Genomic DNA, 12,737 nt, shown 5'->3' on the forward strand with positions numbered 1-12,737 from the left:
GGCTCTGCTACATCAGAGCCGAGGGTGCGCTTGAACCCTTGTGCACCCTCGGCTCTGCTACATCAGAGCCGAGGGTGCGCTTGAACCCTTGTGCAGCCTCGGCTCTGCTACATCAGAGTCGAGGGTGCGCTTGAACCCTTGTGCAGCCTCGGCTCTGCTACATCAGAGCCGAGGGTGCGCTTGAACCCTTGTGCACACTCTGCTTCATCAAGCTAATAGAATGCATTGGCCAGCGCTGATTGAAGCAGAGCTGAATCTGTGTGCTTAGCTCAACTACTCCACCGGTGTAGTTGAGCTAAACACACACATTCAGCACTGCTTCATCACGCCAATAGAATGCATTGGCCAGCACTGATTGGCCAGAGTACGGAATTCAGCCAATCAGCGCTGGCCAATGCATCCCTATGGGAAAAAGTTTATCTCACAAAAATCACAATTACACACCCGATAGAGCCCCAAAAAGTTATTTTTAATAACATTCCCCCCTAAATAAAGGTTATCCCTAGCTATCCCTGCCTGTACAGCTATCCCTGTCTCATAGTCACAAAGTTCACATTCTCATATGACCCGGATTTGAAATCCACTATTCGTCTAAAATGGAGGTCACCTGATTTCGTCAGCCAATGACTTTTTCCAATTTTTTTCAATGCCCCCGGTGTCGTAGTTCCTGTCCCACCTCCCCTGCGCTGTTATTGGTGCAAAAAAGGCGCCAGGGAAGGTGGGAGGGGAATCGAATTTTGGCGCACTTTACCACGCGGTGTTCGATTCGATTCGAACATGGCGAACACCCTGATATCCGATCGAACATGTGTTCGATAGAACACTGTTCGCTCATCTCTAATGCTGATCTGTATCACGGGTTCCGGTTTTTGAAACAAGTCTTATTTCTTATAGATCAGATAACAGGGACTAGGGCGCAAGTGGATCCATGGACATTTCTCATTTATGAAGACTCCCAAGTGGCCTGGATAGTTATTCTATCACAAGAAGTAATTCATATAGGTTTCTGGCAGACAGGGAAGATTTTAAAACAGTGGACATATATTCAGACACTAGATTAGAAAATACTTCGAGTCGCTGAGGAAGCTCAAGGAAAGGTCAAGATGGGATGAAACAAAGCAATGTCAGTTTATTAAGAAACTATCAATGGATGAAGGAAAATCACATCTGATAGAATATTTAATACCATGACAGTAAGGAGAAAATGAAACGAAGTCAGCAAGTATAGGATTTATTAGGAGGGAAAGGCAAAGAAAATGAGGCATAGAGGAACTATATATAAATCATGACAAACATACTATATTTACATTCCAAATACATACATAATGTATATACATTCCGATTCTACGGGTTCTAAAATAAGTTATATTTTAAGTAAAAATAGTACAAAATATATGAAAACAAAGTTGGTCATATATCACACATCTGCATATGTCTATCTAAGAGAAAAGTTAAGTTTCAGTTATGGATAGATAAAGCCTTCTAGTTAGGCTTCACTTTCACTTTTAAGATGTTCACCTTCATAAAAGTACCTTTTTACCATCTTGTGTTTAGTTGTATAGCTTACAAAGGCATAAGTCAATGCAATTTGGGTAATATTTGAGAGAGGTAGAATTCATGTTGAAGCATATCCATAAAAGCCTTCCTTGTCTCTAATTTTAATGACAGCTATTTCATTTACACCTCGGTGAATTCATTTTTGTTTCAAGTCACGGAGAGGTCACCTATAAATATCCCTTAAAATAGATGCTTATGAAAATTGTATAGGAAATCAGAGCATAAATTACCATTTTTCCTTGTCTATGTATCTCTTATATTCATATTGTACGTGACAAATTCACAGCACAGAGATTTCAATTACCCTAGAACATTTAGGAAGTGACATCTAATATTGAAGGGTATCCAATAGGTTTATATATTATAAGAATACTAATGAGTAAGGCGGTTCTTGTCACAATTTTATTATCATACATGTGGTATAATCTTGAAATGCATGTTTTTTATTATTATTATTGGACACACTTTATATAGTAGAAACCTCTTGACATGGATTTCTACATATTACAAAGGGTGAAATTTGTGCTTAAAATTCACAAAAAGCATTGATCTGCTGCACTTCTGTTAAAATCTCAACCACTCTGCTACTACTCTACTGCCACTCTGTTATTACTCTGCTACTACTCTACTATTACGCTACTACTACTCTGCTAATACTCTGCTGCTACTACTCTACTACTTCTCTACTACTACTCTACTACTTCTCTACTACTACTCTACTACCACTCTGCTATTACTCTACTACTACTCTGCTACTACTACTCTGCTATGACTCTACTACTACTCTGCTACTACTCTACTACTTCTCTACTACTACTACCACTCTGCTATTACTCTGCTACTACTACTACTCTGCTACTACTCTACTACTTCTCTACTACTACTACTCTATGACTCTACTACTACTCTGCTACTACTCTGCTATGACTCTACTACTACTCTACTACTTCTCTACTACTACTCTACTACCACTCTGCTATTACTCTACTACTACTCTGCTACTACTACTCTGCTACTACTCTACTACTTCTCTACTACTACTCTACTACCACTCTGCTATTACTCTACTACTACTCTGCTACTACTCTACTACTTCTCTACTACTACTACTCTACTACCACTCTGCTATTACTCTGCTACTACTACTTCTCTACTACTACTACTCTGCTATGACTCTACTACTACTCTGCTACTACTCTACAACTTCTCTACTACTACTACTACTCTGCTATGACTCTACTACTACTCTGCTACTACTCTACTACTTCTCTACTACTACTACTCTACTACCACTCTGCTATTACTCTGCTACTTCTCTACTACTACTACTCTGCTATGACTCTACTACTACTCTGCTACTACTCTACTACTTCTCTACTACTACTCTGCTACTTGTCCATAGCATCCTGTTTTTAATTTTTCAACATTTTAAAGACCCATAACTTAACACATTTTTTGTTAATGGAATTGTGAGAGGTCTTATTCTTTGATGAAAGATGTGTTATTTTTATTAATACCATTTTAGGGAACATAATTCTTTTTATAATCTGTTTTTTTTACAGGTAAAATTATACTACGTAGGGTCTTTTTCAACTCTGTAGTAGCATCAGCCATCTTCTTTGGAGTGGCCTTCTGGAGGAGTAGCATACCACCCAGGGAGAAAAATAGACTTGACAGGCTGATTAGAAGGGCCAGCTCTGTCCTGGGGAGCCCCCTGGACCCAGTACAGGTAGTGGGTAACAGAAGGATACTGTCCATGGAGAGCTGCATGCTGGAAAACAACTCCCATCCCATGTATGAGACTGACAGCACTTGGCAGTACTTTCAGTGACTAAATGCTGCACCCAAGTGTGAGAAGGAGCGCTATCGGAGATCTCTCCTTCCAACTGCGGTCAGGTTGTATAATCAACATTAGACTAAGCAAAGATCACTCCATACAGAGAACTAAATGATCCGGAGGTCTTCTTTTTCAATTTGTTAAGACTTATGTGTTCTTTCTTGTAATATATTACTGTATTATCATGCTTCTGTGGCACACAATTTCCACATGTTGGGACTATTAAAGGATTATCTTATCTTATATTCACAGTTACCAATGGTGAGGGGCTCATTCAGCTTCAGTTATAAGACCTTATTTATTAAAAGATGGCTGGACCATTGTACCTAGCAAGCACTCTTACCTCTTAGATCTCTCAATTTCCTCATAGAATGTAAGCTCTCGCAAGCGCTCACTAATATTGTTTAATATGGTAGTTCTTTGCACATTGTAATGTCAGATACTGTCTGTTCATGTGCTCTTGTAAAATGTTGCCTCTATATAATAATAATAATAATAATAATAATAATAATAATAATAATAATAATAATAATAATAATAATAATAATAATAATAATATATGGAGATGAGCGAGTACTGTTCGGATCAGCCGATCCGAACAGCACACTCGCATAGAAATGAATGGACGCAGCCGGCACGCGGGGGGTTAAGCGTGCCGGCTACGTCCAAGCGGAAGTACCAGGTGCATCCATTCATTTCTATGGAGCGTGCTGTTCGGATCACCTGATCCAAACAGTACTTGCTCATCTATAATAATCTCTCTATATTATAAAAATGAATTCTTGTCTGTCTGTCTGTCTATCTGTCTGTTCTCTAATGCGAACCAAATGACTGGACCGATCTTCACCAAATTTGGTACAGAGATACTTCAGATATCAGGGAAGGTTTAAGACGAGACTCCAACTCGCTCGGATGTACCATTGCTGAGATACAGCATTCCAAACACAGTGCCCCCCTTAGCCAATACAAACCTGCAAGACTTTCACTCTTATTCCAACTGCAATACACACGGTCACTCCACATGCACAATACAACACTGATATCCAAACTGAGATACACGCATCAGAGGATTAGATACACAGATCAGCACACAGTCCCACACACCAGAGGATTAAATACGCACTTCTGCACACAGTTCCACACACTGAAGGATTTGATACGTGCATCTGCACACGGTTCCACATGCCGAAGGATTAGATACAGGCGTCTACACACAGTTCCACATGCTGTAGGATTAGATACGCGTGTCTGCACACAGTACCACATGCTGTAGGATTAGATACGCGTGTCTGCACACAGTAGCACATGCCGTAGGATTAGATACGCACATCTACACACAGTTCCACACTGCAGAGGATTAGATACGCACGTCTGCACACAGTATCACATGCCATAGGATTAGATACGCACGTCTACACACAGTTCCACACTCCAGAGGATTAGATACGCACGTCTGCACACATTTGTACACGTCATAGGATTAGATACACGCGTCTGCACACAGTACCACATGCCATAGGATTAGATATGAGTGTCTGCACACAGTACCACATGCCGTAGGATTAGATACGCGTGTCTGCACACAGTACCACATGCCGTAGGATTAGATACCCAAGTCTACACACAGTTCCACATGCCGTAGGATTAGATATGCGCCTCTTCACACAATACCACACAGGGGAGGATTAGATGCGTGCATCTGCACACAGTACCACACGACCGAGGGTTAGATGTGCGCGTCTGCACACAGTTACACACGCTGAAGGATTAGATACGTATGTCTGCTCTAAGTACCACACGGGGGAGGATTAGATACGCACATCTGCACACAGTTCAACACGCTGGAGGATTAGATACACATGTCTTCACATAGTACCACCGCCAGAGGATTAGATACGCGTTTCTGCACACATTACCACATGCCAAAGGATTGGATATGCACATCTGCACACAGTTCCATACGCCGGAGGATTAGAAACGCACGTCTGCACACAGTACCACATGCCGTAGTATTAGATGCGTGCGTCTGCACACAGTTTCACACGCCGGAGGATTAGATACGCGCGTCTGCACACAGTACCACATGCCAGAGTCATTAGATACGCGTGTCTGCACAGTTTCACTTACTGGAGGATTAGATACGCGCCTCTTCACCCAATACCACACGGGGAGGATTAGATATGTGCATCTGCACAAAGTACCACACCAACAAGGATTGGATACTTGCATCTAAACACAGTACTGCACAGGGAAGGATTAGATACAGCTTTGCTCCAGGTATCCATAACAACTGATCACAGGTTTTTCACTGACATCCAAAATGAGATACACATAATCACATGACGCTTATGGACATACACACAAACAAAATACAAAATACATCAGTGCAAAATTGTACAATTCTTATGGGGCCACTACACAAACATAAAATATAATATACCCGTGCGAAGCCGGGTCCTCCCTCTAGTAATTAATATTATTAGATTTCTGTTTTCTGGTAGTTTTATATTCTACTCAATGTTACCTATATTAGGATAGCTTTTGCTATTCAGTGATGAGCGTGGGAGTTTTATTCCAAGAAGAAAAAAAAACTTGCCTACCAGTAAATAAAACCAAATACTAAAATAGGCGTAATACAGAAGCTACTATGTGTACTTTGTGTAAGAAACACTCATCTGTATGCCAATTCGTCTGCTTTTCCTTCTGGAAGTCTCGTGTTATATACTTTATGTATTGCGGATGGTTCAATATGTTTTTGTTTGAATCAATCATCTATATAAGTTACAGAAGTTAACCACATGGGAACCCGATCAAACATTTAACTTTTCCCACAACTAACACTAGAGAAAGAGAGAACTTCTAATTTCAACTGAGCAGTAAAACGAACTGATCCATTCTGGGAAAGTTTCTATTGAACAAATGGAAGCAATGCAAATACCTTGTCTGCTCGGCTCCCTTCGCTGCAGGTGATTCTTCCCATCTCTTTCATCTCAAAGTTCTCATCCCTTCATGCACTCCAGTTCCTTACTGCACGCAAGTCTCTTTATGTCACTTTGAGGACAGAGATTTGGAACTCATGACATTTCCTTTTACCTCAGCTGTCTTTTTCGCTTTCTACAATTGCTACATATACATCCCATGTGGATGAACATGTTTAAATTCTCTTGTTCTTTCTCTAAGTTATTGTTTTTTTCCCAATGTAGGATGGCATTCAGGTCAGTGCGAAACAAAGCAAGGCTTTCTTAAAAAGAGTTTAAATAGCTACTGAGAAAGGTGTATGAGAAAGTTAGTGTCACAAGAAAATAAAATTGTAAGGGCTGAAAAAAGACAATAAGAAAGCTATAAGAAACCACTAAGTCAAGATAGTAGTGTCAAAAAATTTAAATGATTAAGAAAGGTGGCAAAAATCAATTGAAAAATACATTGAAAATGTCTTTCAACTACAGTATATATATATATAACAGAGTGTTGGCCGGCATTAAAAATAACTTGGGTGGAAAGGATGAAGAAAAGGTCAATATAATAATTCACTTCTCTAATATATGTGCACAGGAAAATCCAATAACAAATGTCACCTACCTAACCCAGAAAGTAGAAGCTTTGAAAACTACAATAGCCACGTTACTAATAGTCATGTTATTAATAGTCACGTTATTAATAGTCACGTTACTAAAAGTCAGGTTACCAATACCCAACGTTACTAATAGTCATGTCACTAATAGCCACGTTACTAATAGCTACGTTACTAATACTCATGTTACTAATAGCCATGTCACTAATAGCCACGTTACTAATAGTCATGTTACTAATAGCTACCTTACTAATATCCAAGTTACTAATAGTAATGTTACCAATACCCAACATTACTAATAGACATGTTACCAATAGCCACGTTACCAATAGCCACGTTACCAATAGCCACGTTACCAATAGCCACGTTACCATAGCCACGTTACCAATAGCCACGTTACCAATAGCCACGTTAACAATAGCCACGTTAACAATAGCCTCGTTGACAATAGCCACGTTGACAATAGCCACATTGACAATAGCCACATTGACAATAGCCACATTGACAATAGCCACGTTACTGTGTTTCTCAAGAGTTAAATACTTAATAAATGAATGACTAGAATTAGAAGAATGCTAATGAGACAACAACATTTAGAAAGATGCAAGAAATTTTTGACCTAAAAGTTTATACTCGACTGGGGATAACATTTTAGAAAATTTTCTAAGGGACACAATTGTGAGTTAAAATGGCTTAGATGTTGCGTTCTTGATGCTTAAAAAGAGTTTACTAGAATCTGAGAATTGTGAATGATTAATAATGGAACTATGCTGACTGGCTCAGGGTTGCTTCAAAAACCTTATGTTATGAGGAGGACTGAAGCCTCCACAGCGTTACGCATTGAGTGCCGGTCTTCTCCTGAGTCGGACAGTGGACTTCCTGTTTTGGTCTAACGGAATTCCAGAGCCTATTTGGGGGGAGCTGTGGCTCCAGACTGCTGCTGGCTATTCAGTCGCACTTCATTGTAGTGGTAGTAAACGTTCCTCCAATTCTGATTACCTGTGTTTCTTATCCTTTTGCCTTGACCTTTGATCTTGCCTCTGCCTCCTGATTTCATACTGTGTCTGTTCCTGTTAATGACCTCGGCTGGCCTCTAGACTAGAGATGAGCGAACAATGTTCGGATCGGCCGATCCGAACAGCATGCACCCATAGAAATGAATGGAAGCACCTGTGATGCCGGCCGGCCGCTGGCAAAGTCAGCGTCACAGGTGCTTCCATTAATTTCTATGGGAGCGTGCTGTTTGGATCGGCTGATCCCAACAGTGTTCGCTCATCTCTACTCTAGACCTCTTCTCCCTGAACTCTGCTTTGTACTTCGCTCCTGCTCCTGTTACCGCCTCGGCCTGCCTGACGGTCCATTTGGATTTCCCTCTGTACTGTGTTGCCCTCTTGCTAACGGCCCAGACCATTCAACTACAATTTACTCTCTGCCATGACCTGCTTCACTATTCTGGACCCTGGGACCCGCCCCAAAACCTGAAACATCTGCTGGTAAGAATCTCAGTGCCTGGTTTACTGTGATTTGTGGTGCGCTGTGCGTTTGGCATTTCTCAACTGTGCCACTTCGCCCATCAGTGCAGCCAAGTCCATCACAAACATCTGGGGCTCTGGTGACTACCATTGTGGGGTTGGAGTTGGTGCGGCCCAGGGAGTGTTGGACACACTGCGCTGTCTTTGTATCTGGTTCTTTCTTTGTATCTGAAAGGCATCTGCTATCCTAACACCTTAGACCTGGATTTTAGTTTAAACATTCAATATTTGCAGATACTACAATACTAAAAATTTTACAAAGTGAAAGAATAAAAATAATATGACAGCAAATTTTGTATTCTGCATTTTTAGTGCGTTTCCCCTCTGAAGACACCATCTCTAATTTTAGCTATCTTTAAGCTGTGCCATGTCTTGCATAGACTGCAGACAAGAAGAGAAGAATATATATGCATGTAATCTTCTGACTAGTTTTCACTTCTGTTTCTGACCCCTCACTACAATACTTTGCCCCATTTGAAAAGTACCTGGAAAAATGAAAGCAATTGCAACTTCTCAAAACCAGTGGATTCCACGCAGAGAAAAAACAAAATAGAAATGTATGATGCAGCAATGTGTGTAGCTCATGTTAGCTGGTAAGGAGTTTGCCATTCTATAATAATTGGACATTATAGTGAAGTACTGCCCCAGCACTGATGTAATAAAGAATGTGGATTTTGTCTCTCCTATTATATTTCGTTCCTGCTCACTTTCCCTACCTCCATAAACTTTTATTGTGAGCTGTAATCTGGTTCCGCTTTCAACAACTCTCCTGTCTTTTCTTGGCACGACAGATAAGCCATAGTTTTCAAAGTAAAAGTCAGTGTAGAACTGAGGAAAAGCAAAAAGAAAGAGTGAAAGAAAGGCAGAAACAAGTGGATATTTTTATTTCTTATATTACATGTTACTAAGGTTGTTATATTCTCTTATGCTAGTGATTTATGTAAGTCTGTTGTAAGCTTAGTCTCTTAATGATAGAGTATTTAATAATTGGCTTTGTGTCAGGATCTGAGAAATATATAAAATGGTTGTGACTAGGGTTGAGCCGATCTTCAGATTTCAGAATTGATTTTAAAATCCGATTTCTGATCATTTTCCAGCCGATCCTGATCATGAAATTTGCTCAATCGCCGATCAGAATCTGATCTTTTCTGATCATGATCCTCAACCCTAGTCCCAATGCTTCTCTATGTGAAAAGTCACTTTTAGGGTTGAGTCAATCTTTTTTTTTTTTTTTTTTTTTTTCTCTAAATGTAGATTGTGAGCCCCACATAGAGCTCACAATGTACATTTTTCCCTATCAGTATGTCTTTTTTTGGAATATGGGATGGAAATCCATGCAAACACGGGGAGAACATACAAACTCCTTGCAGATGGTTTTTTGCCCATGGCGGGATTTGAACACCAGGACTCCAGCGCTGCAAGGCTGCAGTGCTAACCACTGAGCCACCGTGTGGCCCCTGGGTTGAGTCAATCTTGAGTTAATGTCCAACCTCAATCCCGCTGGAAAAGATCGGGATCGGAATTCAGATCGCCATCGTGAAATTTACTCGATCGCCGATCGGAATCCGATCCTTTCCAATCGTTCAACCCTAGTTGTGACTATGGTTGTGCTTTTGAGTGATGATCGTTTGGGGATTTGGGCAGGTTTCCTGTGGTTCTTTGGTCGAATCTCTTTGCCACTGAGCTGTTGGGATGGTGGTTAAGTCTCGACCTCAGTGTCTAATTGAGCTTGATTTGTGTCTCAGTAGATGCGAGCTTCAGGTGTGTGTAATGGTCGTCAACCTATCAGGTCTTTCCGGGGTCTGTATAAGGTTGATTGCTGACTTCAGTCCTCGCTGGTTTTCATGGTTTCCAGCTAGGATTCTTGGCCCAGTCTAGAAGGAGAGTTTAGTTGGAGTTGTACGGCTTAATGAGCTGAATTGGAAGTGGTGTGAGTTGCGTTCTGTGTGAGAGTCTGTTTTCCTTCCAACATACCTACTCTACCCCTATCCTGTATTTTTTTATGCCTGTCACTGTTTTGTGTTGGTGAGTTCCTGCTCTGGGTTCCAGGTTTGTTTTGCCCCTGTCCTGTGATACCTTTCCTCACTACTCTGTAGATGAAATGATAATGTAACATGCTATCTCCATGCATCTTCCTGGTATCCATATTGGATTTATATCAATATTCCACTAATGTTATCCTGTGTTTTGGGTAACCAGAGGATTCCCATATCAATAACCATTTTTGTCACTGAACCTACTGACTGCTGAACACTTTGAAGTTGCTTGTGCTTTGGAGATTGTGAGTTATGAATATGTCAATATGTAGCATGTACTAATTTACTAACTTTCTCACCTTCAATAGTTCAGCCTGTGGTGTGATCCCAGTAAATGTGTATATTTGGTGCATAATTTATATGTATATTTGGCTGCTGAACTGATGTCATTTTGAAGGGTGTGAATTGTACAAGATGTTGTCTAAACAGACTATTATAACTACATTTATATTTTGTTACATGGTAGCTTTGTGAAAGATATACTCTTGTAATGTATGAAAAACACTGTTATCCTTAAAAGGTGAATGCTAGATATAGTTGCTTATGCTTGAAACTAGTATAATGTTATATGATAAAATGGCGTCTGCATCCAGGATGGGTGCAAGAAAAACAAATGCTTGGCTTGCTGCCAGAAGACAGCTCCCCAAGGTTACCATGCAGGACCGGGAGTAGCTGGCTATATATGGAACTGCTTTAACTTTCTTTGATTGAGATATACCATACCAATCAGGAATGAATAAGAAAACTTACGTTGTTCTTATCGCTCTTCCTTTCTCTGCTACTATTTAACCCCATGTTGTTTTAATAAAAGTGCGTCAACACACATTCCTCAGCTGAGAGAGAGGAACTAAGAACAACACAGAGCGGCGTGACTTCATTACCGCCTGGCACTCAGCCTGATTAATTAGGACAATGACAGTTACCCAGGATTATTCTTCAATTAGTGATAAACACGGCTTTGATCTTATTAGTTTTATGGATTGAGTCCTCTGAGATATTAATGGTAACCACACATTGTATCCAAATATTTTGTAAGCAGATATATTTTGTTTTATTTCTGTGTTTGTGCATAGATTATGAGTCACTGGTTCTGGTTTCTATTGACTATAGTAATTATAGAAACTATATATTCACATAATATTACTAATAGTGGATTCTATCATTGTAGTGGCATACCGGTGGGCTGAGGGGGCTTTTCTATTACCAGTGACAACAATATTCAATAAAATATATTTTGTAATATATTATTTTATTTCCTTACGTGACTTCCCAAACAGTTAGCAATCTTGTTCTTATCTTTTAATTTTAATTAGTAAAAACAGGAGAGTGAAGGCGGGCATGAATTTTTAGACAATGTTCACAATGTGTAAGAGGCAGTACAGTACATGAGGATATGGCTTTCAAAACCAAGTCCAGATGTAGCATAAATATTCGACATAGAAATGTGAGCCTGCTAGGTTCTTTAAAAAATTCAGATTATCATAGCTTATTTCACGTATGTATAATTTAATGTATAAACTGAAATGTTTAATGTATAAACTGAAATCTACAGTGAATCCATATACAATCTGCATGTAAGAGACAATGTTGACAGGGAATAATGATCTTAGCAAAGGAAATATATTTTTAGGCCCAATGCATGGAAATGGGGGCCCGGTTCACAACTCGGACTGGGGCCGATAGGACTCTACTTCTGCTACTGAATAAACATTTTTTTAGGTTATCAGAACACATAGTTACTGTAGCTTAGAAACAATCAATATTGAGAGTAGCAGCTATTAATTATAATAATTGGTTGCAGAATATCTCAAAATCAATTTAATGTAAATTACCCTAACTTAGTGAGAGATAACATATGATATGACACTTCTCTTCTTTTCTGTTCCTTGGTTTCTGCTTCGTTCCTTATAACAAATGTGACTTTCACCCTTGTCTATCATTTGTCTTGTAGTTCCTACTCACATTGAAGGCCAATTAGTGACATTTGGCATGACAGTAACTCAAAGAATATGCTTGCTCTAGTTTCCTGGGCCAGAATGTTAATACCTAAATCTTCTTAACATATATAATATATGTAAATCTTACCAAACTTATCAATTGTGCTCTTCGCCACGCAAAAGGATAAAAGTGTCTGCATGTTTTATACAATATTTTATAGCCAATTTACTCTTGATTTTATGCTTTGGCTTATTTATATTTACATG

This window comes from Leptodactylus fuscus, chromosome 10 (genome assembly GCF_031893055.1).
Source record: "Leptodactylus fuscus isolate aLepFus1 chromosome 10, aLepFus1.hap2, whole genome shotgun sequence".
Classification (NCBI taxonomy): domain Eukaryota; kingdom Metazoa; phylum Chordata; class Amphibia; order Anura; family Leptodactylidae; genus Leptodactylus; species Leptodactylus fuscus.